Source organism: Phoca vitulina, unplaced genomic scaffold (genome assembly GCF_004348235.1).
Source record: "Phoca vitulina isolate PV1807 unplaced genomic scaffold, GSC_HSeal_1.0 scaffold40, whole genome shotgun sequence".
Classification (NCBI taxonomy): domain Eukaryota; kingdom Metazoa; phylum Chordata; class Mammalia; order Carnivora; family Phocidae; genus Phoca; species Phoca vitulina.
The window spans coordinates 21,883,600-21,909,310 of NW_022589743.1; the positions used below are offsets into that span (position 1 = coordinate 21,883,600).

The following is a 25,711-nucleotide window of genomic DNA, read 5'->3' on the forward strand; positions in this document are numbered from 1 at the left end:
ATGCTAAGTGAAATAAGTCAGTAACGAAAGGACAAATGCTGTCCTCTTATATGAGGTTCTTAGAGTAGACATATTCATAGAGACAGAAAGTACAGTGGAGACTGGCAGGGACGGGGTGGGTGGAGGCAGGATGCGATGTTGTTGTTTAACAGGTACAGAGTTTGAGGTGCCCGGCTGGCTCAGTCGGTTGAGCATTCGACTCTTGGTCTCAGCTCAGGTCTTGATCTCATGACTGTGAGTTCGGGCTCCGTGTTGGGTTCCACGCTGGGGGGCATGGAGCCTACTTAAAAAAACAAACCAAAAAAACAGGTAGAGGGTTTCCATTTTGGAAGATGAAAAAAGTTCTGGAGATGGACAGCAGTAATGGTTGCACAACAGTGAGTATACTTAATTCCACTGAACTAGACACTTTAAAATGGTTAATTTTGGGGGCGCCTGGGTGGCTCAGTCAGTTAAGCGTCTGCCTTCGGCTCAGGTCATGATCCCAGGGGCCTGGGATCGGGCCCCGCATCAGGCTCCCTGCTCAGCAGAGAGCCTGCTTCTCCCTCTGCCTGCTGTTCCCCCTGTTTGTGCTCGCTCTCTCTCTCAAAATTAAATAAAATCTTTAAGAAAAAAAAAACTACTTTGGGTCTGATTCTCTGCCACTTGCAACCAAAGAGTCCTAAATGATTTAGAACTGTTTATGTGTTGGTTTTTCTCATTAGGCTATGATCTCAAGAACAGTAATGGTATCTTATTCATCTGTATATCCACAGAGCCCAGCATAATACACATAACTGACATCCCGTAAATGTTTGCTATCTATCAATTCACTATTCCATAAACATCTATTGTGAGTCATCTATATGTCAGAAATTGGTTTAGGTGTGGGAGATGGAAATACAAATGAGTGAATAGGGGTGCCTGCCTGGCTCAGTAGGTAGAGCATGCCACTCCTGATTTCAGGGTTGTGAGTTCAAGCCTCATGCTGAGCGTAGAGCTCACTTAAAAAAAAAAAAAAAGAGTGAGAGAATAAAAACTGTTATCTTGGAGTATTCTGAAGAATACTCAGCTATTCTGTAGAAGCAACTACAAAGGCTAGTGTGATAGAGAACTCTAGGAAAAGATGCACACATTCGCTGGGGTTCCCAGGAACTTGCTGTCACCTTGGCACTCTGTGCCTGGCTGATGGACATCTTCTGGGCTCCTGCACATGCCAGATATTTTCAGGATTGTCTAAGGCTTTGAGAATGTCTGGAAGGCGCCTCCCTCCCAAAATAGTGTACATACCAGATTTATACCTGGGCCTGTCATATGAATTTTTTTTTCTTCTGCTGTGCTTTTCTGTGTTGCTTGGGTCTCAAAAATATATTCTGTAAAAGGAGTATGCCCTGCCCATTTCTCAGAGTTATGGTAAAGGTGAGAAGACCTCATTGATCTATGAAAGTTCTATTGTATTCAGGTGACGGTTGCTTTCTTTTACCTGAGCACAGCAAGTGTTAATACATTCTACTCTAGCTAGCATCCCCACAAAACCGTATCATTTGGCCTCACCAGCAGTTCTAGTCTACTTGTAGTGAACATCTGTTGTTTTTGTCTGTCCAGAATTGCTCCCTCTTCTTCTGGCAAAAAGTACTCTACATTCCTTTGGGGAATTTCCTCTCTCTTCCATTCCATCTACATCAATTCTGCGTAGTTCTTGTGGAGCTGTTACTCTGAGCCTCTTGCCACAGGGTGATCACAGAATCCCAGCTAGGGCAATCAAAATGTCTCATCCTTTGGTGAAGCCAGTAGCCCACAGAAGACCACATGACACAAGGCCCAAGCTGGGCCACCTGGAGCTGTTCCTTTGTGTTTTATGTACTCTTATGAGAGAGTGGGAAGCTTTTCTTTGCCTTTGGGGTCAGTAAACTGGGGCAACGTAAATCTGAACTTCTGTGGCCATTCCTCCCACTCCATTCTGCCCCCTGTTCTGGTCCAGCATCCTTCTGCGGCATGAAATAAACTAAGATGGAAGTCCATCTTAGTATGATCTATGTGAATTCTGCTTAAACCATGGAAACATGTTTATGGCCCATAAGCCCCAAATTCTCATCTGTTCATCCTCACAAAGTCCGAAATGCCTTCAATTTCTACATTTGCCATATTGTGACATTTCAGTATTGAGAATATTTATGAGGAGGAGAAAGGATGAGCTTCATGATAACTAGACCAGACCTCTGTCCCCTGCTCAGGGGTTTTGGCAGCAAGTGGGAGAGAGCAGGTTGTGTAGGAAACATCACATAGCAGGCAAGTTTAAGTGGATGTATAAACCTGAACTTTGGGACAGGGGCTCCTGTCACCAGTGATCATAACACAACATATCAGTAAAGGAAGCATCTGATTAAAACCAATATTAGGAAACTTGATTTGGGGTGCCCGGTTGGCTCAGTCAGAGCATGGGACTCTTGATCTCAGCGTGGTGAGTTTAAGCCCCATATTGGGCATGGAGCCTATTTAAAAACAAAAACAATTCCTTGACTCATTTCCTGTGTGTAGACAGTAGCAACGGCAGCATTCAGGGTTGGGGTATATTAAACTAGGTGGCAGCAGTGGAAAGCATCTGCACCGCCAGTTCTAGTCCTCACAAAGCACAATCTTTTTTTTTTTTTTTTAAGATTTTATTTATTTATTTGACAGAGAGAGAGGGAACACAAGCAGGGGGAGTGGGAGAGGGAGAAGACGCGGGGCTCGATCCCAGGACCCTGGGACCACGACCCGAGTCGAAGGCAGAGGCTTAACGACTGAGCCACCCAGGCGCCCCAAAACACAGACAATCTTATAACAAAATCCAGTCTATAGAGAAAAATAGCCAAGCAACTGGGAGCTGGGGATGGTATGTGGAGAGGCAGAAAAAGGGGAGTCAGACACCTAACAAAATTCTTTTAATTCCTGAGGCACTGGACTTTTCAATTACAGGGTCTAATAAATTTCCTTTTTTTCTCCCCCTTAAGCTGATTTAAATAGTCACTTTCAACCAAAAGACTTCTTGCTAGTATAGTATTACTACCTAGTAAAGATAAGGCTAAAGAGGAGACCCAAAGACAATCCCAGGCCAATAAAATAGCAACTTATTTTATGTTTTGATTGCAAGCTGTTTGTTTCATATCCTATGTGGCACAACTCTGGTAGGAATTAGGGTAGTGTCTTTTTTATTTTTTGTTATTTTTGTTTTTTTGAATCCTGGCAGATGTCAGCCAAAGAGAAGGGCATGACAAAATCACCAATTGGTCCTGAAGATAAATTCCAAAAACCTCCCAGTCCACAAACATGCTGCCCAACCCTTCCCACATTCACAGATGTCTCAGACAATCATGATGCACTGATCATGGGGTGCCTGCCAGAGGGTGGTGTCAGAGCAGTGAGATGAATATTTACATCTTTACACATACACAATAAGAGCTAACACTTGAAATAAACAACCTAATGCACACAATTCAAAATGTGTGTCTTGTTTGTTACTTCAAAAAATCGAACTACATTACCCTTTAAGAGAGATCCTAAGTATAGTTACCTATCAGATTGCATTCAACCTTCTAATTCTTAATTTCCAGAATTCTCCCAGTGAACATCTGATTCCTAGCCATACCCCTACTTACTAGGTTCATGAAAATTGTACCTTTGTCTCTCAAATCTTTTTTTCTTTTCATCTCTACCTTTAGTCAAAGAAATATGTTTTGTAGTTCTGTGTAGTACAAAACTGAAAGTAATCAAATAAATTCTTACTATATCTCCCACTTAGATATTACATATTTTTTATTTTTATTTTTTTTAAGATTTTACTTATTCATTTGAAAGAGAGAGACAGCACAAGCAGAGGGAGAGGCAGAGGGAGAAACAGACTCCCCGCTAAGCCGGGAGCCGGACACAGGGCTCTATCCCAGGACCTGGAGATCATGACCTGAGCTGAAGGCAGACGCTTAACCATCTGACTACCCAGGCGCCCCTAGACATTACATATTTAAATAATTTGCATTTCAGCCTCCCTGGGAAGGGCAGAAGTGTAACAGTGATACCACCTCCTCTAGGAAGCATTCCCTGACTCCCCCACGTGGGGGCTGGATTGGGAGAGCTTTCATGTGTTCCCAAAGCATCCTGAGCTCACTCCTGCTGTAGCATTCGCAATACAATATTTTGTCTGCTTACTCACCTGTTTCTCCCCCAAAAATCTGATCTCTTGGAGAAAAAAACCCACAAACCCACAAAACAGAGCTAACACTCTAAATGGGGTAAGCACTTTACATGCTATAGTTAATCCTAAATACCTCTGAGGAAGGAAACATTTATTTATTTATTCATTTTTAAAGATTTTATTTTGGGGCGCCTGGGTGGCTCAGTTGTTGGGCGTCTGCCTTCGGCTCGGGTCGTGATCCTGGGGTCCTGGGATTGAGCCCCGCATCGGGCTCCCTGCTCGGCGGGGAGCCTGCTTCTCCCTCTCCCACTCCCCCTGCTTGTGTTCCCTCTCTCACTCTCTGTCAAATAAATAAATAAAATCTTAAAAAAAAAAAAAATAAAGATTTTATTTTTAAGCAACCTTTACACCCAACGTGGGGCTCGACCTCACAACCCTGAGATCAAGAGTCACACACTCTACTGACTAAGCCAGCCAGGCGCCCTTGAGGAAGGTGATGTTAACCCCATTTTGCAGCTAAGGAAAGGAACGCTCAGCCTGGTTAGGATACTGATGCCAAGGAGCATAGTGACGGACACCAGGAAGTGATGGAGGTGGGACTCCATAGTCAGTGCCTGCTGCTGCAGGACCTTCACATCCTCTGCTTGCTATCTTCAGGCTTGGACTTCTTTTAGACTCTGGAGCAGCTGCTTTAACTTATTCATGGCTTGCTGCAGATGCTTAGCTGATAGATACTGGAGACTGAAAGGTTTCTAGGTCAGAACTTTACTGAGCTGAATTGTATTCTACTCTCCTTAGGGTACCTTGGCCCCGCATTTATCTATTCCTGTGGGTTAAAGTGGACGAATCTGCTGCCTCCACATGCAGGGCCCTTTCAAAGATGTTCACAAAATGAACTCAATTATGTGGGAGTGCAGAGCTCAAGAAACAACTTTATACATGATGAGCTTTATTTTCCAGCCTGTGGAAGCCATACTTATCTGAGACAGCCTTATGTAGACATGTCTGGGTGAGGTATGACAACCAGACTTAAACCTGCCTTAGTTGGTTGGTCTTGGAGCCTAAAGACAAAATCTGTGGATGAACTGATAGCCCAGGATGCACTGAATGAGCTGCCAGTAACATACTGATTTATTTATTTGTTGATTATCAGTTTCATGGAGTGCCTCACCCCTGGTTTCTACAGTGAAAATTCTTTTTTTTTTTTTTAAAGATTTTATTTATTTATTTGACAGAGAGAGAGAGAGCACAAGTAGGGGGAGTGGGAGAGGGAGAAGCAGGCTTCCCGCCGAGCAGAGAGCCCGATGCGGGGCCTGATCCCAAGACCCCGGGATCATGACCTGAGCCGAAGGCAGACGCTTACCGACTGAGCCACCCAGGTGCCCCTACAGTGAAAATTCTAAGACACATCCTTCTCACCAACTACCCTGTCATGTACTCAGCTTCAATGGTTTTTGCCTTCAACTGTAAGGAGATAGAGGTTTCCATAAATAATCACAATGTAATTGCAAAAAATTTATACGCTAGTTAAAGTTGGATGGAGATATTATCATGACCAATGCAGTTCTCCCACATTTTAATAGGAGTCAGTTAAAACACCCGAAGAAGCATTTCTTCTGTTTCTAAATGCACGCCACACACACACACACACACACACACTTTGGAATTCAAGTTATCTGTACATGTTATTTGCATCATTCCTGTAATTATATATTTTTGAACTAAAAGGAATCCAAAGATCATTTTAGTCTATTGCACTTAGGTAGGAAATTGAGGCCCAGGAAAGTATAAATTAAGGTCTGGTTCTGTGCATCATTTGCTAATAGGTAGTTTTGCATTGTTATTTAAATGTTTTTTTTTAAGATTTTATTTATTCATTTGAGAAAGAGAGACACAGAGAGCATAAGCAGGGGGAGAGGCAGAGGGAGAGGGAGAAGTAGACTCCTCGCTGAGCTGGCAGCCCAACGTGGGGCTCGATCCCAGGACCTGGAGATCATGACCTGAGCCAAAGGCAGATCCTTAACCGTCTGAGCCACCCAGGCGCCCCTGTTATTTAGCTTTGTGCATGCAGATCTAATCTCTCTAATAGGATTCTTTTTAGTGAGGGAGGGGCTGAGGGAGAGAGAGAGAGAGAATCTTAAGCAGGCTCCACGCCCAGTGCAGAGCCTGACTTGGGCTTGATCTCAGGACCCTGAGACCATGACCGAGCCGAAATCAAGAGTCGGACGCTTAACCGACTGAGCCACCGAGGCACCCCTCTAACAGGATTTTGAGTTCCTAGTATGGGGAGGGATTTGAGAAAGGGAACCAATAAGCAGTGAAAAAAAAAAGCAGCTTAAAATTCATATTGAACCTGTACTGTAATTTTAGTTCTCCATGCTGAGCTGCACAAAGGTACTTGATTTTTTTGCACTTTCTTCCTCTCTGTTGGGAGTCATCATCATCATCATCATCCTTTTTTCAGGGTTGTTGGAAAGATTAAGGGGATAATGAATGTAAAGAACTTGCTTCATACAGTTCTCAGCACAGAGTAACTCTATAAACATTAGTTCCATTTGCCCTTTCTGTGTTTTACTTAAGCCTAACATACAGTAGGAACTCAATAAATATTTGTTAAATTGAGTTGAAGACGACTTGGTCTTTTACTGAGTAACAACACTGAAAGGATCGTTTAATCGGACAGATACCAGATCGGTCAGTGCACCCACCTGCACATTGACAAGCTGCCTTTTCACCCATAGATCCATGCATGACAACAAATATACTGACATTACACATGGTCAGGCATCTCTTACACACAAAAAATATGTGCATGGCATCAAGCTGTCCTCGATTGGTGGTGCCAGAAGTGGAATATGGTGGAAGGAGAATGTGGTTTAGATTCATTCACAACGGGGTTCAAATTCTAGCTCACCACTTATTAGTTGTGTGATCTTGGGCAAGTGACATAACTCTCTGAACCCTAGTTTCCTTACCTATAAATTGGAAGTAATCATAACAGAACCTACTGCACAAGTTTGTTGTGACGATTAAATATGTCAGTGTACGGAAAAAGCTTATTCTTGGTTTTCACTGCTTAGGTAACTTTTTTATCAAGGTCAAAACATGGTTGGTACCCATTCTTCACCCCACAGCTAGCTTACTTTCTTTTTTTAAGAAATTTTTATTTGAAGCAATCTCTATACCCAACATGGGGCTTGAACTGAGGGCCCCAAGACCAAGAGTGGCATGCTCTACCTACTGAGCCAGCCAGGTGTCCGTCGCACAGCTTTCTGACCCCAATTTGTAGGCTCAAGGAATACCTAATTGAGATATGAGAAAGCTTTTCACGGAGGTGACATGTGAGCTAAATCTTGAAGGATATTAGCCAACTAGAGGAGGTCTTTCAGGCAGAGGAGTGCAATGCTGCATCTTGAAGACAGCATATGAGCAGTTAAGCAGAAGAGTGAATAATGGTTCAGGATGGTGGGAGCATCCTAAATAAAGTTAGAGAGGTATGCAGGGGTTTTGTCTGGATTTTACTTGGACGGTTTTGGGGAGCCATGGAAGAGTTTTTTTGTTTCTTTTTTTTTTTTTTTTTTGCCATGGAAGAGTTTTAAGCAGAGAAATGACACACTCAGCTTTTAGAAATTGCATTTTAAGAAGATTAAAACCATTCACCTCAGTATAGAGAATGGGGCACCCCAGGGGGTGAGGAGAGTAGTTGGAAGGCAATTACAGTACCCCAGGTTAGAAACAGTATGAACCACCATAGCAGAGGCAGTGGGGATGAAGAAAGGGATGAATTTGAGAAATGTTCAGGAGTTAAATCACAGAAGGTGCAAAATCTGCAATTGTTCAAAGTATTAAGTTATTTTCCTACCATGAATGAGTGTAATTTTCTTGTTTGGATACAATTTTTGAAATTAACTGATACCTTTTGCAGTATCAACCAATGATACTTGACTGTTGAACAAATTTGACAGGATAAGCCCACGTGTATGTATGTATGGGTGTGTTATGTGTGTGAAATTTGAAGAATTTGAGGAGGGAGGCCTCTTAGTACCAGATCATAGGTAGAGATCTGGAATAATAATTTTTTAAAAAGACAGGCAGGGTCTCTTAAGATACGCTATGTGCTGGGGAATCAGAGAGAGGGGTGGAGCTACAATTTATGGTACAGGTGGTGTTAAGAGGGAGAATGAGGTAGTAGCAGACACAAAATATTATAAAAAGAAACACTACCTATACAAGAGCAAACCTTTAGATTTAACTACCAGTTTAGAAATATGGGCAATGAAGCAAATGTGAAATGACATTGTGAGGATGCAATTGGCAAGTCCAGAATGTGGAAAATTCTACAGGATCTATAATCTGATTTCTTAGACAAATAAACTGCTTACAAAAAGGAAAGAGGGGCTCCTGGGTGGCTCAGTCAGTTGAGCGTCGGACTCTTGGTTTTGGCTCAGGTGGCGATCTCAGGGTCGTGGATCCAGCCCCATGTCAGGCTCTGCGCTCAGTGCGGAGTCCGCTTCAGATTCTCTCTCCCTCTCCCTCCCACTCTCTCTCTCTCAAATGAATAAATAAAATCTTAAAAAAAAAAAAAAGGAAGAAAAAAGGGAGGGGGAACTGTTATATATGAAAAGCGATATAAGAGACATATCTAGGGGTGCCTGGGTGGCTCAGATGGTTAAGTGTCTGCCTTCCGTTCAGGTCGTGATCCCAGGGTCCTGGGATCAAGCCCCACATCAGGCTCCCAGCTCATCAGGAGTCTGCTTCTCCCTCTGCCTCTCTCCCCTGCTCGTGCTCTCTGTCTGTCTCTCGAATGAATAAAATCTTTTTTTTTTTTTTTTTAAAAGAGAGACATATCTATTAATCAAAGGCAAAGTGTAGAACTTCAGGTCCTGGTTCAGACAAATGGACTGTAAAATGACATTTTGGAAACTTTGGGAAAAACTGAACATGGATTGGGTATTAAATAATAAGAAATTATTGTAAAGGTGTGATAATGATATTGTGGTTATGTTTCAACCAAAGCATTTCTCAAAGACACATATTGAAGTATTTTCAGGTAAAATGTTATGATGGTTTACTAGAGATTTACTTAAAAATACACTTGGGGGGGCGGCATCTAGGTGGCTCAGTTGGCTAAGCCCCTGACTCTTGATTTTGGCTGGGGTCATGATCTCAGGGTCATGGGATTGAGTGCCGCACAGAGCTCCACACTCAGGGAGGCGTCTGCTCCAGATTCTCTCCCTTTAGCCCCGCCTCTCCCCCCACTCACTCTCTCTTTTTTCCTCCCTGTTTCACAAATAAATCTTAAAAAAAATACATTGGTGGGAGGGGGATTACATTGGGTGGAAAAGGCTGTGAGAGAATAGGTGAAACAAGAATGATAAAAATGGTTGATAACAGTTGAAGCTAGGTGATGGACACATGGGGGTTTATTTGATACAGAGAGAGAGAGAGAGATCACAAGTGGGGGGTGGGGGCAGAGGGAGAGGGAGAAGCAGGCTCCTGGCCGAGCAGGGAGCCCGATGCAGGGCTCAATCCCAGGACCCCGGGATCATGACCCGAGCCGAAGGCAGACGCTCAACTGACTGAGCTACCCAGGCGCCCCCACATGGGGGTTTATTATTATATCCCATTCCTTTTGTGTATGTTTGAAATTTTCCATAGAAAATTAAGAATAAATATTATAGGAAAGCCTGAATCTCTTTCCATTCCTAAATGTATGAAATAACTAGAAGAGAACATTCTTCCTGTAACTTTCAGAAGAAGGGATCAGGATTGGAAGGGCATCATTTGAGGGGTAGATGGAGGAAGAGAGGCTCCAAGGACAAGAAGGTAGAAGGAAAACTGGTTTTGAGTGGTGTTGAAAAGCCAAGGAGGAACACAGTTTCAAGATGGAAGGAGTATCAACTATGTCTAATATTGCAGATGTCAAGAAGCATTAAAATGACTCCTCTAGGGTGCCTGGGTGGCTCAGTCGGTTAAGCATCTGCCTTCGGCTCGGGTCATGGTTCCGGGGCCCCGGGATGGAGTCCCACATGGGGCTCCCTGCTCAGTGGGGAGTCTGCTTCTCCCTCTCCCTCTGTTGCTCTCTTTCTCTGTCAAATAAATAAATAAAATCTTAAAAAAAATAAAATAAAATGACTCCACTAGACACAGCAAGTAGGAGGTCACTCTTGACTTTTGTAATAAGATCAGTTTCAGTGGAGGTGGGAAGACAGACAACTTTTCCCAGAAGCTTGGCTTTGAAGGGGAGGAGAGATGAAGATTGTAATCCTTCTTTTCCCTCCAAAGAAACTAGGGCATGTTTTAATGCTGAGGGTAAGTTGCCACTTCAGAGTAGTTGACAATATAGGTGAAAAGAGGACTGACTGACAGAGCAAACCCCCTTACTACGAAAAAGCATATTTAGAACAAATTATATGTATAACCCACCGAAGAGGATATCTTTTCTTTTTTTAAAGATTTTATTTATTTATTTGAGAGAGAGAACGAGAGACAGAGAGCATGAGAGGGAAGAGGGTCAGAGGGAGAAGCAGACCCCCCACCGAGCAGGGAGCCTGACGTGGGACTCGATCCCGGGACTCCAGGATCACAACCTGAGCCAAAGGCAGTTGCTTAACCAACTGAGCCACCCAGGCACCCTTGTCTTTCTGATCATAGCGTTTACTTTCCTAGTTTACTGTAACTTCCAGTTGTTCCGGGGTACACTCTTACTCATAAGTCTCACACAACAGATCTATTTATCTCACTGCTTAACCAGTTGAAGAATCAAGATTTTTTTATGACTGCACTTGAGGCATACTTTTTGGTTCCTGAATAAAATTGCTCTTTATAGTCCACTGAAGGAGTTTTCCTCTAAAAAAACGTTTTCACCACACAAAAAAATTAGAAGCTCTCTTTCCTGCGTTAGGACGCGTAGGACTCTTCAGTTTGTTTGCTGCTCCTGTTTCCAAAACTTATCGTCACTCAATCTACTAAAGACATAAACCAAAACTTCACAAGAATTTGTCTCTTTCCTACCATTACCAACATACAGGGTGGTTTAATCTGTATTCTCAACTCTTGTTACCATTCCAGAAGTTCTTATAAGCTTTTAGAATCTCAAAAACTCAACTACATACTGATTACACTGACCAGATTACCTCTGAATTCCACGGAGTAGTTGAACCAAGGTGTGTAAGAACTGGATATCCTACATGCCAGGGCAAGCTTCTCATTCGCAGGGTTTTGGGGGGCGGATATTTTGGAAGTGAGAACAGAGGAGGAGAGCTGATAAACTCTTCTTTCTCAGATTTCAGGGTGAAATGAATGCACCTGATGCCCGCGTGGCAGAAGAGATCCCCCAGCTGCGTGCGACGAGGCTGGACCGAGGCTGGGACTCCGGGTACCCGGAGGACTCCGCCCAGTGCAAGCACTCGCGCGCTCCCGTGAGGGCGCGCACGCGTTCGCAGTCGTGTCTCGCGCAGGGTCGGGCCTGTCAGGCGGGAAATCTCGCGAGATCGGAGACTGGGATGACTGTCGGGAGGAGGGGAGTGGTGTCGGGGAAGGGGGGGGAAACCTGGGCAGCGGCCGGGCTCTGTGGCTTCAGGGCTCGGAGAGAGAGAGAGAGGGAGGGTGGCAAAGATAGTGAGTCGGTGCCGCCGCCTGTCTGAGGAGAGAGGAGGGGTCCCGCTTGCCTGCGCCCTTCGCGGGCCGAGAGCGCGAGGCACCCGCGAACCTCTGAGGCCTCCCGGCCCCTGGGGACCCCGCCCCGCCGCCGGCCGGCCGGCCCGCGGCCTCTCTTCCCTTTGTGAGCGCCCCCTTCCCAGGGGTGGTGGTGGTGGCGGAGGGCTGTGCGTGGGCCCGCCCGCTGAGGGGCCGTGGCGGGGGACGAGAGGGCCTCGGCTGTGTGAGGACGGAAGGCGGCCGAGGCCCGGGCCGGTTCCCCCGAGGCGGCGGCGGCGGCGGCGGCTCCCAGCACTTCCCCGCGCCATCTTAGCTGAGCCCAAGCTCTGAGGGCGCCTCCTCGACCCCGGTCGTCCCCTCGCCCCCTCCCCCCCCCGCCCCTTGTCGCAGAGCTTGGGCTGGGCGGCTTGCTGGGGCTCCGGGGGGGGGGGGGCGGCAGTCGGTCGCCAGGCCCCCTCCTCCTCACTCTTCGCCCTCCAGCGTAGCGGCTACCCGAGCGCTGCAGGGGGGCTGCGCCTGCCTACTCCGCCCCAGACCTGTCGGCGAAAGGGTAAGGGCACCTCTGCTTTGGGAAAGGGAGACATGGAGGGGGCGGGGAAATTCGGCCCACTCTGGCCTCTCCGAGAAGGGAGGTGGGGGTGGGGTAGGGAGGGAGACAGGGAGGGTCTGTGATTTCTGTGGGTGGGGTGAAGAAGCTGGTGAGCTAGGCGCCCTCCCGTTTTGAGGGGCAAGAGCAATTACATCCCTCTTTCCTGAGGGTCACCGGAAGGGGTGGTGGAAGGGGATGTCTCGAGGAAGGTGTGGCTCTCTTGGGGAGACTGGGTTGATGTGCACCCCGATTTAAAGGCGCGAGGTCCCTTTCCCTTCTGATCCCTCTGCTCCTCCCTCTCCTCCTTTGTAGTGTCTGTATTCTTGGGAAGGGTAGCCTGCTGGGTGGCTTCCACCCCTGCTCAGGAAATCTATACTCCTACATGGGTGATGGAAGCGTTTCTCTCCCCCTACCCTTCCCCCTTCCCCATCCTTTAGTCTACTGCAATGCTGCAGAAGTCCAAGGCAGTTTCTTCATACATAGGCCCGTGTATACACTGAAAGGGAGGGGGAGCTGGAGAGGGAAGTAATGGCGCTTCCCTTGGAAAGGTTACCCTTTTCCCTTTGGTTTTAAATCGATAACAGTACCGGTTTAATATTCTTCCCCTGAGATCTGTCCCTGGGAAGTATATCTGTTCCTGTTGTTATTGTTGGGAGATATGGCCTCTCGAGAGGGACCCTGCCATGTTTGAACAGTTTTGGTGTCTCTCTCGCTCTCTTTACACACTAGATTGACATTTTTTTTGTGAGCATGTTGGGTTTTCACTAGGATTCAAATAAAATAAATTTGTACTCTTTCATGTCCCTCTCCTTTTCCTTTCTGTGATTTTAGTAGTTCTTGAAGAATTATTAAAGATTAATGCATACAGGCGGGCCATCTTATGGACATTCTCCTCGAGCTGTGAATTTTTAGGGTTCATACTATTTTGTATAACATTGGAATTGGATTTTCGGAAAATGATTAGGTTACAAACCTTTCTGTAGAAATGCTTTTTTTCTTAAGAAAATGAGAAAACACACTAATTTGCCTAATTATGCTGTGATAGGATCTGTGTTATGTAGTCAATAAATCACTTTTCCACTTCTTTTGCTTCATGTCAGATTTGTTTAAAACAAATTATCTTACCTGCTTTACAGTAGTACTTGTTGGCTTTGTCCTTAGTAGAGTAGAAATAAATAAAAATTAAAAATTTTAACATTCTGGAAGTGTGTTGCCAAGTGCTTTTTGTGATCAAATAGTCATGAAGTCTGTTCATACTTTTTTCTTTAAGTATTTAGATTTACTGATGAAGTGATTTCAAAATGTTTCATATATAAATGTTCTAAGATTAATTTTTTTTTTTTTTTTTACAAAGCAACGAAGACTACAATATGTACAGCTATGGGTTGTTTAGATATTTTACTAACAAGTTGTATTTGGTGTTTAAGCTTTGCTTAGTGGGTGACTTAAAAATACTTCCGAATGCCATGTATATTTAATGTTGTTCATCAGAGCTTTTTTTGGTGTGTTTGTTGCATTTTGAAACCTGTTTTAAGACAGGGCTTTAAAGATGTTAGTATAAGTAGTGTTAGGCACTAATTTCATTTCTGTCCTCTCATTTCATGATTTTGATATTTCATTAATGATATGTTAAATCAGTTTATTTTTCCTCAGAAAGTAGAATTCTTCTTGCTTTCTTTATTCCCTTTTTATTTTTAACTGAATTCATTTTGACTTAAACAGCACTTCTCATTTGAATCTTTATTTCATGGCCCAAAGCTGCATGTTGTAGTATGTAGTTTCCCCTTACATGGGAAATTCTGCCATAAAGTCTAATTCTGTATGTTATGGTTTGTTGTTGATAATTCATTTATACTAGTATGTGTAAACCCAAGCATACTGCTCAGCAGAGAGTGACTGTTTTTGTTTTGGAAAGGTGCAGGCAGAGAAGATTTGTCAATAAAGGCTACAAAACTTAAGGATGTACACAGAATATAAGTAAACTACTTGCTCAATTTCCAAAATGCATGCTACAACTAAGAGATACTCTTAAGGACAACTGAAAAGAAATCCTCTTTTCCATAGCTTGTAGGAATTCTAAGAGTGGTAAAAGTATGTTCTTTATCAATTAGATAAATTCATTATTAGGGAAAAACTGCCTGAGGGTTATTTCAGCTGACCTCGGTGCCACTGTCAGAATACTGAGAGCTGTTAAGTCTGGGTTTGGTTGATTCCAGTTTAGTATGGTACTTATGTTTCTAAATAGTTCATCTACAAAATGGCAGTGTACATCACTTCCTGTTCTTTCACAACTGACTCTTTCTCTGGATTCCCTTTTAATGACTTAACTTTTGGCATTCTGATATCTGATTTGTTAATTTGGTTATAATTCTCATGTTTTATAGATGGAAGAATTTCTGAGAATCAACTGGGTTTAATAGTCTAAGATTATCTTGACAGTAACTAAACTTCCTTCCAAACTAAAGGACAGTTTCTCAAACATATTTAAACTATGAGAGGTTTTAAAGAAATATAACAGTGTACAGGACCAAAAATATGAGTGAACTGAATAGAAAATAATTACTGCATTTTCTATAATACAGATTTGGGAAGAACTATGGATATGGTAATTAATTGAATGTGTGTTCATATTAAACAGGCTTTCTGTATATCAAGGCACATACATATTTGGACCCATGTAATGATGCCATTCTGTTAATAAAAAAGAAGGGGATTACTTACAGAACACCAGAAAGACTAGGTGCTCTTTTTAAATTTTAATTAATTAATTAATTTAAAAGTGGGCTCCACACTGAGCCCAACATGGGGCTTGAACTAACGACACTGAGATCAAGACCTGAGCCTGAGATCAAGAGTCTGACAGTTAATCAACTGAGCCACCCAGGCACCCCAAGACTAGATGCTCTTATCTAAACATAAAGAGTAGGGGCGCCTGGGTGGCTCAGATGGTTAAGCCTCTGCCTTCGGCTCAGGTCACGATCCCAGGGTCCTGGGATCGAGTCCCGCATCAGGCTCCCTGCTCAGCGGGGAGCCTGCTTCTCCCTCTCCCTCTGCCGCTGCCTCTCTCTATCTCTCTCTCTGACTCTCATGAATAAATAAAAAAACATTAAAAAAAAAAAAATAAACATAAAGAGTATAATTTATTTTAGTAATTTACTGGTACTTATGTAAATACTTAGTAAATCCAGAAATTATCTAGGGGCCAACTGTTGGCATTGAAATTAGATTTGAGATTAGTCTGTTATTCACATTACCTGGGAATAAATTCTGTGTTTTTCATTTGACTGATTTGTGTATTAAAATCAGTTAATTTTTTCTTTGTATCCCTTTTGGTTATCAGTAGTGTCTGTTATAATAATTGCATTCATACTAATTTACCTTTTATAGGAGTTTTTTGGTATGTATTAGCTGCTGTTCAGTTCAGGATCATATATTAATGAGTCTTCTTTTTTCTTTGTTTTTAAAGATTTTATTTATTTATTTGACAGAGACACAGTGAGAGTGGGAACACAAGCACGGGGAGTGGGAGAGGGAGAAGCAGGCTTCCCGCAGAGCAGGGAGCCCGATGTGGGGCTCGATCCCAGGACCCTGGGATCATGACCTGAGCTGAAGGCAGATGCTTAACGACTGAGCCACCCAAGCGCCCCTGAATGAGTCTTTTCTAAAAAGTGTTACTTCTCTAGTCAAGTCTTTCATAAAATTGAAATTGTTCTGTTAAACGGAGTGCCGGTGTTATGTTTGTCTGCCTTTAGGTTTCTACATTTGTTCATGGCTGGATTGTTTTTTTATATTCTTCAAGATTTCAAATTCTAAGATGTAAGTGAAAAAGATACAAACCTGTATTATTTCATTCCATTACATTCCATTTTTGGATTAAAGTGCTTTAATTTTTAGTGGTAAAAATTGATGTTTAATTTTATTAAAGATATCTCAGACCTTCTAAAAAAATTCACATGAATTGAAAAGTTGTGTGGAGGGACTAGAAACAATTATTTTCAATTGGATGTATCTGTCAGCATTTGGTAGCAGTTATTTCTATCAGTCTCTTCCATTTGTGCTAGAAGCAGACTTTTTGTTCTGAAATACAGCATCTTTTTACCTAGTGACAAAATTAAGTGGGCCATAAAAGGTGGAAAGGTTTTTCAAAATATAAGTACCTGGCATGTAAATAAAGTCAATGAAAGTACGGGTATACATCCTGTTAAAAATGCCAATGTCAGTAATATTTAAACATAACTACCTTTTTTTTTTGTTTGTTTTATTTTTTATGTAAGCTTTAGGCCCAAGGAAGGGCTTGAACTCAGGACCTCAAGATCAAGAGTTGCATGCTCTGCCGACTAAGCCATCCAGGTGCCTCTAAACATAACTACTTTTTTTTTTTTAAGACTTTATTTATTTATTTGACAGAGAGTGAGCACAAGCCCGAGGAGTGGCAGACTTTTTTTTAACCAACTGAGCCACCCAGGCGCCCCTAAATATAACTACTTTTAATTGGCCTCTAACTGATCTTTAAAGTTGAGAAGGGGCTAATTTTTCCTTTCAATAAACTTACAGTAGTGTTATGCAGATTTAGAAGTAGATGAATTATTCCATTTAAGAAGATATGCAAAGGGCCGCCTGGGTGGCTCAGTTGTTAAGTGTCTGCCTTTGGCTCAGGTCATGATCCCAGAGTCCTGGGATCGTGCCCCGCATCGGGCTCCCTGCTCCACGGGAAGCCTGCTTCTCCCTCTCCCACTCCCCCTGCTTGTGTTCCCTCTCTCGCTGTGTCTCTCTCTGTCAAATAAATAAATAAAATCTTTAAAAATAAAATAAAATACGCAAATTTTAGTTTCTGAGAAAAGCACCGACAAATAATGGAATGGAACTAAATATTCTGATTTGCAGCCACTAATAATAATAAAACTGGCACTTAATATATCTTAATTTCACCATTTATTAGCTGTGTAACTTCTTTATGTAGCTTTTTTAAGCCTTACTTTCCTAACCTATAAAATGAAGATAGTAGATAAATGGGATGACTCTTCTTAAGTACTTAACATACTGCCTGATACATAGTAAATGTTCAATAAGTTGTTGCCTATCACACTAGCACTAGCTACTTAGTAAATTTTTTTTTTTTAAGAGTTTATTTATTTATTTGAGAGAGAGAGAGCACAAGCAGAGGGGAGAGGGAGAAGCAGGATCCCTGATGAACAGGGAGCCCGAGATGGCGCTTGATCCCAGGACCCTGGGATCATGACCTGAGCTGAAGGCAGACGCTTAACCCACTGAGCCACCCAGGTGCCCCTACTTAGTAAATTTTTACAAATGAATACATGGAGTCTAATATTTAAGACTGAAGTGCATTCCATAATTTTGATTTGGATTAATACATTTGGTCCATATGTGGATTTTAAAAATACTGCAACATGTATTTTAATAGGATTTATAAGGTGACTGTTTAAATATATTAAGTAGCTATATTAAGTATATTTTTAAAATTTCTGTGTGCTTCAGTACATGACATCTAACCATATCCTTATGTTTTGGTTGATGTTTTTAGTCCAGTTGTAGTGGTTATGAGTCTCTAGTTTGTATTTTTGATTGATTTCTTCAAATTTATTTCCCCTGAGACTGAGAAATTTCAGAAAAAGTTGATAAACAGCATTTACTAAACAAGGTCAAGGTTTTTCCTTTTTTACACTTAGAAATTTAGTGTTACTCAAAAATTGGGAAAGCTTTCTCTCTTTGCTAAAAGCATCCATATTGTTAATTGTAAAGACTAAAATTACTTATTTACCTGTAACTGTACTTGATAAGGAAACTTTACTCTTTATTGTTGCATAGAAACTCTGTATAGTATGTGTGATAGTATTTAATATGCAGTGTTTCAGTAATCTCATGCTGTATATATGGTAGATGATGACTGTGATGTATGGACCAACACATTATATGAGTATGGTATTTGTTTTTGTTTTTTTCCTTAGAATTCAAGGGTTCTGAGTCCCAGAGGAACAATATAACATGCTCATTCTCAGATTCTTTACCTTTTTGGGGAGGGGGGCAATAGGAAGAGAGAGAGAGAATCTTAAGCTGGCTGTGGCCAGACGCAGGGCTCAGTCTCACAACCCTGAGATGACCTGAGCTGAAATCAAGAGTTGGATGCTTAACTGACTGAGCCACCCAGGCATCCCTCAGATTCCTTACTTTGACGTATAGTTGTTGGTGCTAATTTGCATTATCTAGAAAAGCAGAAATAATTTGAAAATAGAGTAATGAAAAGATCCTTCCTTTTATTTTCAGTTTAAGTACTGACAATTATTTTTGTGTATTATGTGTGAATGTTCAATTCTATAAAATAATGCTGTAAAACTTGAAAGGGATTTTAAGAAGGAAAAGATGTGAACATTTTCTATTTAGGAAAGAAATGTCCTATAATAGACTTGGTTATTAGCAATGGAAAGTATAGAATTTGGATATCTTTTTGTTTACATGACATTTTGATTGAACTAATTATACATAAACATACAAATGTATAGTAAAATGGTTGGAGAGAACCACTGTGTTCAAGAATAGCATGGCTTGGAAGAAAATAAAAATATTGACATACGAATTTTGTTTTTGTAATATGTATTAGATAATTCAGTAAGTTAGAAGAATAAGTTTTATAAGAGTTTATTACTGTAGTGAAAGATGTTATTCCAAAATCCTAAATAATGGATTGTTACCAAATGAATTTTTTCTTTCTCTGGCTGAATACATATGAAGTAGATGCTGTTTATTATTTAATAAATAAATAAGGGTGTGGGGGGGTTTTACTTTGATTTTGCATTTAGTAGTTTTAGTATTGGAATTGAATTAGGTTTTGTGCCTGTAAGGAGGGCCAAATGTGACTTTTGAAAAAACATTTTTTTATAATCGTCAGGAATGGACCTAATTTGAAAGTTGTGTTTTGAGAACTTTAGATAGGAATCAAAAAACTTGTTTATCAGATTTGGAATGTAGATATTTTAATAGTATATCATTCTTTAAAAAATTTGCCTTCAGTTGGATAATTAGCCTCCTGATATTTTACTCTAAACAACTAAATTTAACAGGCATCTAGTTAATTTAAAAGTCTTGGAAGTACAGATTTTCATTCAACCCTCCAGGTGATGGTGTGGAATACATTAGGGTAGGAATGGTGAAAGATACAGTAAGCAAACACCTAAAATATGCTTTATGACTGTCTTTGAGGTGGTACATCCAGTCATTAACAATAAAACGATTCTATTTTTGAGGTATGAAATATTTAATAAATAACAAAAAAACTGGTTGTTTTTGACAATTTGTTAAAGTGCACTATCATTTTGTTAAATTATATTGGATTGAAGTTAAGGGGAATGGTATCCCAAATTTTAGTATCCATTATTTTACTCTACCTTAATCTGGCGGCACTGTGATATGAGATTAAAACATTTTTTTGAAAGTGTTCTTTTTTTAATCCTCTTGAAGCATAGTCATTAAGCTATTTGGTTTACTCATGCTTAACTTAATATGGAAATCAATTTCAATGTAACACTTTTGAGATACTCAGGTTATAACTTATGTTTTATTGTTATATACTGTGAAAACACCAAATCAAAATAGTAATTGATGAATTCGAATTTAAACTACCAGCATAGGGTGCCTGGCTGACTCAGTCTGTAGTCTTATTCTCAGGGTCATGAGTTTGAGCCCCACCTTGGGCGTGGATCCTATTTTAAATAAATAAACAAACAAATAATAAATACCTTTGGAAGAAAAAAATAAAAGCTACCAGTTTAGCCAGTAAACTGTGTAGCTTTAGCTTTATTTTAATCAAAAGAAGATTCAGTAATAATACATGTATTATAGATCTTTGAGTCCTGTATTCTAGGCACTGTGCTTATCATAATGACATCTATTTATTATACATTTTGAGTGCTGTTTGCTAAGTACTGTGCCAGGATACAAAAAATGGGTAAAACTTGATCCTTCCTGTTCAGTTTAGTAGAGTTATAGGCTTGCAAATAAGTACATACGATAATGCAGTGCAAGGTTTCTCAACCATGGCAATATTGACATTTTCGGGAGGATAATTAGTTATGGTGATCTGTGCTGTGTATTATTTTTTTTTATTTGTATATATTTTGGAGCAATTCTGGCTTTACCAATTAGATGCCAGTAGCACTCCCTCCCTGCCCTGTGACAATCAAAAATGTCTCCGGACATTGCCAAATGTCCCCTGGGGAACAAATTCATGTCTGATTGAGACCCACTGGTGTAGTGAATGCTAAGGTTATGGGAAGTGGAATGTACAAACAAAGAGTTGTTGTAGCACAAGTGAAGATAGAGTTAAGTGATACTTAGGTGGAATGATCCCTGAGGGAATGAGATTTTATTTAGGTCTTGAAGAAAAGTACGAGTGGAAAGGATATTAAATACCTGAGAGCATGAAAGATCATTATCTAAGAGGGTGATTACTAATGGTTTGTGGCTATAGTTTATTTATGTGGTTTGGGATGGATATTTGGTAAAATGAAGGTGAAAAGTTACTTTGGGGCCATCTTATTCTTTTTAACTAATTGAGACATCAGGGTGTAAATATTAAGTGTAAGCTTCTTGAATTTTTGCAGATGTATACAGTATATAACCATCGTGCAGAACATCATGGAACACTTCTAGCACTTCTTACCAGTTATTTCTTGAAGGGCCATTTTTGCTGTGCTTGTAACTGGTGTGAAAATCATAAAAGCAGGAGTGTGATATGATTATATTTTAAAAAGATTACTCTGGACATATTATGGAGAATAAATGGGAAGAGATTATATGTAGGGAGATTGGTTAGAAGGTTATTACAGAAGTCTCAATAAGGAGGAGAGCTGATACGATAGATTTGAGAGAGTTTAAATTAAAGCAGAAAAATTGATGGGATTGGGGGTTTACTAGAGGTAGGGGAAAGGATATGCTGAGGATGACTTTGTTTTGTAAGCAATAAGCAAAGTATAATGATTTTGGCTTTGATTGTATATTTGTCAGGAGAGATCAGGTAGTGTTATGGTAACAGTTCAAAAATGTTAGTGGCTTTTAACAGGACATTTTTTGCTTGACATGCTATATGTGTACTGTGGGTTGGTGGAGGATTCTGCTTGTTCTTGCTGTGCAGGGTCTCCCATTGATGGAGGCTCCATCTCAACATGTTCCATGATAGGAAGGAGACTGTTGCTAATAACTCATTGCCTCTTAAAGTGTCTAGAAGAGGGTCCTGTCATTTTGGCTTATTTTCCATTGGCCAAAGCAAGTCTTGTGGTCTTAATAGATTTCACAGAAGGGGTAAGGAAATGCAGTCTTACTGTGTGTTCTGAAAAGAATTTCAGTTCTAGTAAATATTTGTCATATGTTGAGTTATAGCTTATTTAGTCTTTTAAAAAGTGAATTATGTTGAAATTTATCTAAGAGTTTTAGTAGTAATAAGAGCTGCCAGTTATTGAACTAAAGAGTTAGTTGTACTCTCCTTGGTTAAATAGAATTTACTTGGTAGTAGGGTGGAGGGAAGAAAAAACTTTTTGATCGACTAATCAATCACATACTGCTAATTTTTAAAAAATTTTTTAAAGATTTTATTTATTTAAGAGAGAGAGCGCTTGCATACGCACAAGCAGGAGAAGTAGTCTCCCTGCTGAGCACCCCGACATGGGGCTCTATCCCAGGACCCTTGGATCATGACCTTAGCTGAAGGCAGACGCTTAACTGAGTGAGCCATCCAGGCGCCCCCCCCCCCGTTTTTTTTGTTTTGTTTTGTTTTTTGTTTTAAGATTTTATTTTTAAGTAATCTCTACATCTATCGTGGGGCTTGAACTTAAAACACTGAGATCAAGAGTTGCATGCTGTACAGACTGAGCCATGAGCCAGCAGGGTGCCCTAAAAGCTGCTGTTTTGCATTCATTCATTCATTTTTTTTTTTTTACCATCCTCTTATATCTGCCTGTATCATAATAGAGTTATTATTAGTGTTTCAGTGTGAAAGTTTTTCATCAGTTCTTTGTATGTGAAATACTAGTGTGTGTGATATATTTCTCTATTACTCTTCCTTAGTGAGAATTTCCTTTCAGGTATGGGAATTGCTAGTCTTGGGGGTGTTGGTAATTAGAATAAGAGGAAATCTGGCTGTTAGGAATAGAAAAGTCAAAGTAGAAGACTGAGTCAGGATTTTGTAAGAAAACTTTAGGAAAGATTAAAGGAAACAAATCTGATTTGTGAAACTGTCTTCCTCTCTCTATTGAGGGAAGGAACTGTCTTATATTTGAGAGGCTAATGGTACTTTGACATGAAGTTAATAGGCAGAGCCAAGGCTCTCTATAATGGGAAAGGCCTGTGAGAAGTAAATCAAAGCATTTCTATCATACAAGCTATCCATGCATCTTGGGACTACGGTTGTCTTTGGGAAGTCATCAGCTTTTGCCTTAAAATCAAAGGCCTTAAATAATGGAAAAAGGTTGAATTATTTAGAATAAGTTATAACTGTACATGATATAAAATTCAAAATATTCAGTAAGATATACCATGAAAAGTAAGTTATCCTCCCATGTCTAACCCCTTCCCACACTGTACCCCTTTGTATGGATAACCACAATTTCTTGTGTATCCTTTCAAAGATAGTTGGTATTAAACATTTGAATGGTGGATTAGGCATCAGGGGAAAACCCTCCTAGTATGCATGTCTGCAGAAAAGTAGTACACATTTACAAGCACTTCATCAAAAACTCTGAGGAAAGACATGAAAAATTTATAGTTAGGAGTGTCTGGCTGGTTCAGTCGGTAGAGCATGTGACTCTTGATCTTGGGTTTGTAAGTTCAAGCCCCACGTTGGGTGTAGAAATTACTTAAAAAAATCTTTAAAAAAAATTTATAGTTAGTAAATTAACTGTGTGGTACACATGGAAAATTTAGGGTATGTTACTGGTATTCTCTTAGTAATTTAATGTGTGCAAAAACATGCAAAAAAATTTCTAAGAGCATAAGTCTACTGGTGACCTTAGTCCTTCCTGACCCTGTTTTCTTTTTTAATATTTAAAGTGCCTAAAAAACATTAATTTATTAGGTTGATTTTCAGGGAGCAGGACTTTGAGTTTAGAGAGACTCTTTCCGGTTTGCAAAATTCTATGTTAAATGCTAGGGGATAAAAGGTGTTCATGAAAGACATTTTAGAATTCACAAGGAAAATAAAAAATATTCATGTGTGGTCCTAAGTGTCTTCCTTGTAATGCTTAACACTGTTTATCATCCCCTTCCTTCTTAAAAATTTTATTTTACTGCCCCCTTACTCTAGATGTCTCTTGACACTTGATACTTTTCTTTTTTTTTTTTTTTAATTTTTTTTTTTTTTAAGATTTTATTTATTTGCGAGAGAGAGAACGAGAGACAGACAGCATGAGAGGGAGTGAGAGGGAGGAGGGTCAGAGGGAGAAGCAGACTCCCTGCCGAGCAGGGAGCCCGATGTGGGACTCGATCCTGGGACTCCAGGATCATGACCTGAGCCGAAGGCAGTTGCTTAACCAACTGAGCCACCCAGGCGCCCAACACTTGATACTTTTCTTCGTTTATCTCTCTGGTTCTCTTTCTCTGTCCTTCTCTTTCCACTGCCTCTCCCAAATTCATTATATCCAACTGCCTACCTGAGAGGTCTTATATTTCTTGGATATTCATAGATATGTCATTTTTAACACGTATAAAATGAACTCATCTTTTTCATCTCCCCTTGCTAAAGGTTCCCCTTATTTACCTATTTATTTACCTAAAAGTTAATAATTTTTTTGTGTTTTTTTTGTTTGTTTGGTATTTTTAGTTAAAAACGTTTTTTAAAGTCAACTTTACCTGGGATGCCTGAGTGGCTTAGTCGGTTAAGCAAGCATCTGCCTTTGGCATGATCCCAGGGTCTTGGGATCGAGTGTCGCATTGAGCTCCTTGCTCAGCGGGGAGCCTGCTTCTCCCTCTGCTTGCTGCTCCCCCTGCTTGTGCTCTCACTCTCTCTCTCTCTGACAAATAAATACATTCATAAAAAAAAATAAAGTTTTTCAAGGTATAATTTACTTGCAGTAAAATTCACACATTCTTAGTGTTCAGAAAACCATCAACTAAGTGAAGATAAAGAACATTTTTCTGTCCTGTGGAAATTCCCTAGGGCTCCTTTGCAATCAGTCTTACCCCAGTCTATTCCTAGGCAGCCACTGATGTGATTTCTATTACTCTGAATTAGATTTGTCTTTTCTAGAGTGTCATAGAAATGAAATCATACAGTATGTATTTTTTTTTTTTTTTTTTTTGGTCTTCTTTCTCTTGGCATAATGTCTGTGGTATTTATGTTGCTGCATGGATCAGTAGTTCATTTCTTGTATTCCTTAGTAATACTCTAATGTTTGGTTATACCATAATTTATTTATCTATTTACTTGTTGATTGATATTAAAATCATTTCCAGATTTTAGCTATTAGAAGTAAAGCTGTTATAAACATTTATGTGCAAGCCTTTTGTGGCCATTTATTTTTATTTCTGTTGATAACCTTTCTAAAACCTTGCAAGCTAGAAACTTTGGGATTGTTTTTGATTCTTTAAACCTCTTTCCTCACCTGTATTCATCCAGTAGATTATGAAATCATGGGGTTTCTTCCGTTGGAATATGTTTCATCCTTTGTTCTCTTTTCCAAGGACCTTAATGTTCTTGTGAGAAAGTACTTTTTATTTTGTGAAGCCTTATTTCAGGAGTAGAAGATGTAAGGGTGATTATGCAGATGGTGCCCTTTCTGAGTGAGGTTTATAGTCAGGTGGGAATGCAGACTGATAATGGTGAGAGGATGGTGCTGACTTTGAAGTTTTAGGTTGGGGAAAAGGGATGTTGCTGTTGGATGCACTCCATCCCTGTAAACACAGTTTAAGTAGGTTGAGAATGCCATTCTAGTTTGTCTTGGTTTTTGTTTTGTTGTATATTCATAGGTATGTATGTTGTGGTAAAAAAGTAAGTTTATTATCATGGATGTTCTCGTTGCTATGTAACCTTGAGCAAATTACTTAATCTCTGTGGGCCTCAGTTTCATCATCTGTAAAATGAGGATAATAATAATACCTGTCATACAGGGTTAGTAAGAGGATTAGAATGCATTATTACACATGTAGCTCTTAGAATAGTACCTGGCATATTGTGTTATGTACGTATTAGTATTATTACCCTAATTCTACGTTACTTTAAAGTCTGTCTGGGGGCGTGTGGGTGGCTCAGTCGGTTAAGTGTCCAACTCTTGATTTTGGCTGGGGTCGTGATGTCAAGCCCCACGTCAGGC

The 25,711-nt window shown here is 40.5% G+C and overlaps 1 protein-coding gene across 1 annotated transcript in view; it reads left to right on the forward strand.

Moving 5' to 3' along the window:
- The first annotated feature begins 12,210 nt into the window (after nucleotides 1-12,210).
- Nucleotides 12,211-25,711, forward strand: part of TAOK1 (TAO kinase 1) — a 153,450-nt gene continuing 139,949 nt past the window's right edge. The window contains exon 1 of the mRNA XM_032429200.1: nucleotides 12,211-12,359. The gene's annotated coding sequence lies outside the window, so the exon portion shown is untranslated. The remainder of the gene's footprint in view (nucleotides 12,360-25,711) is intronic.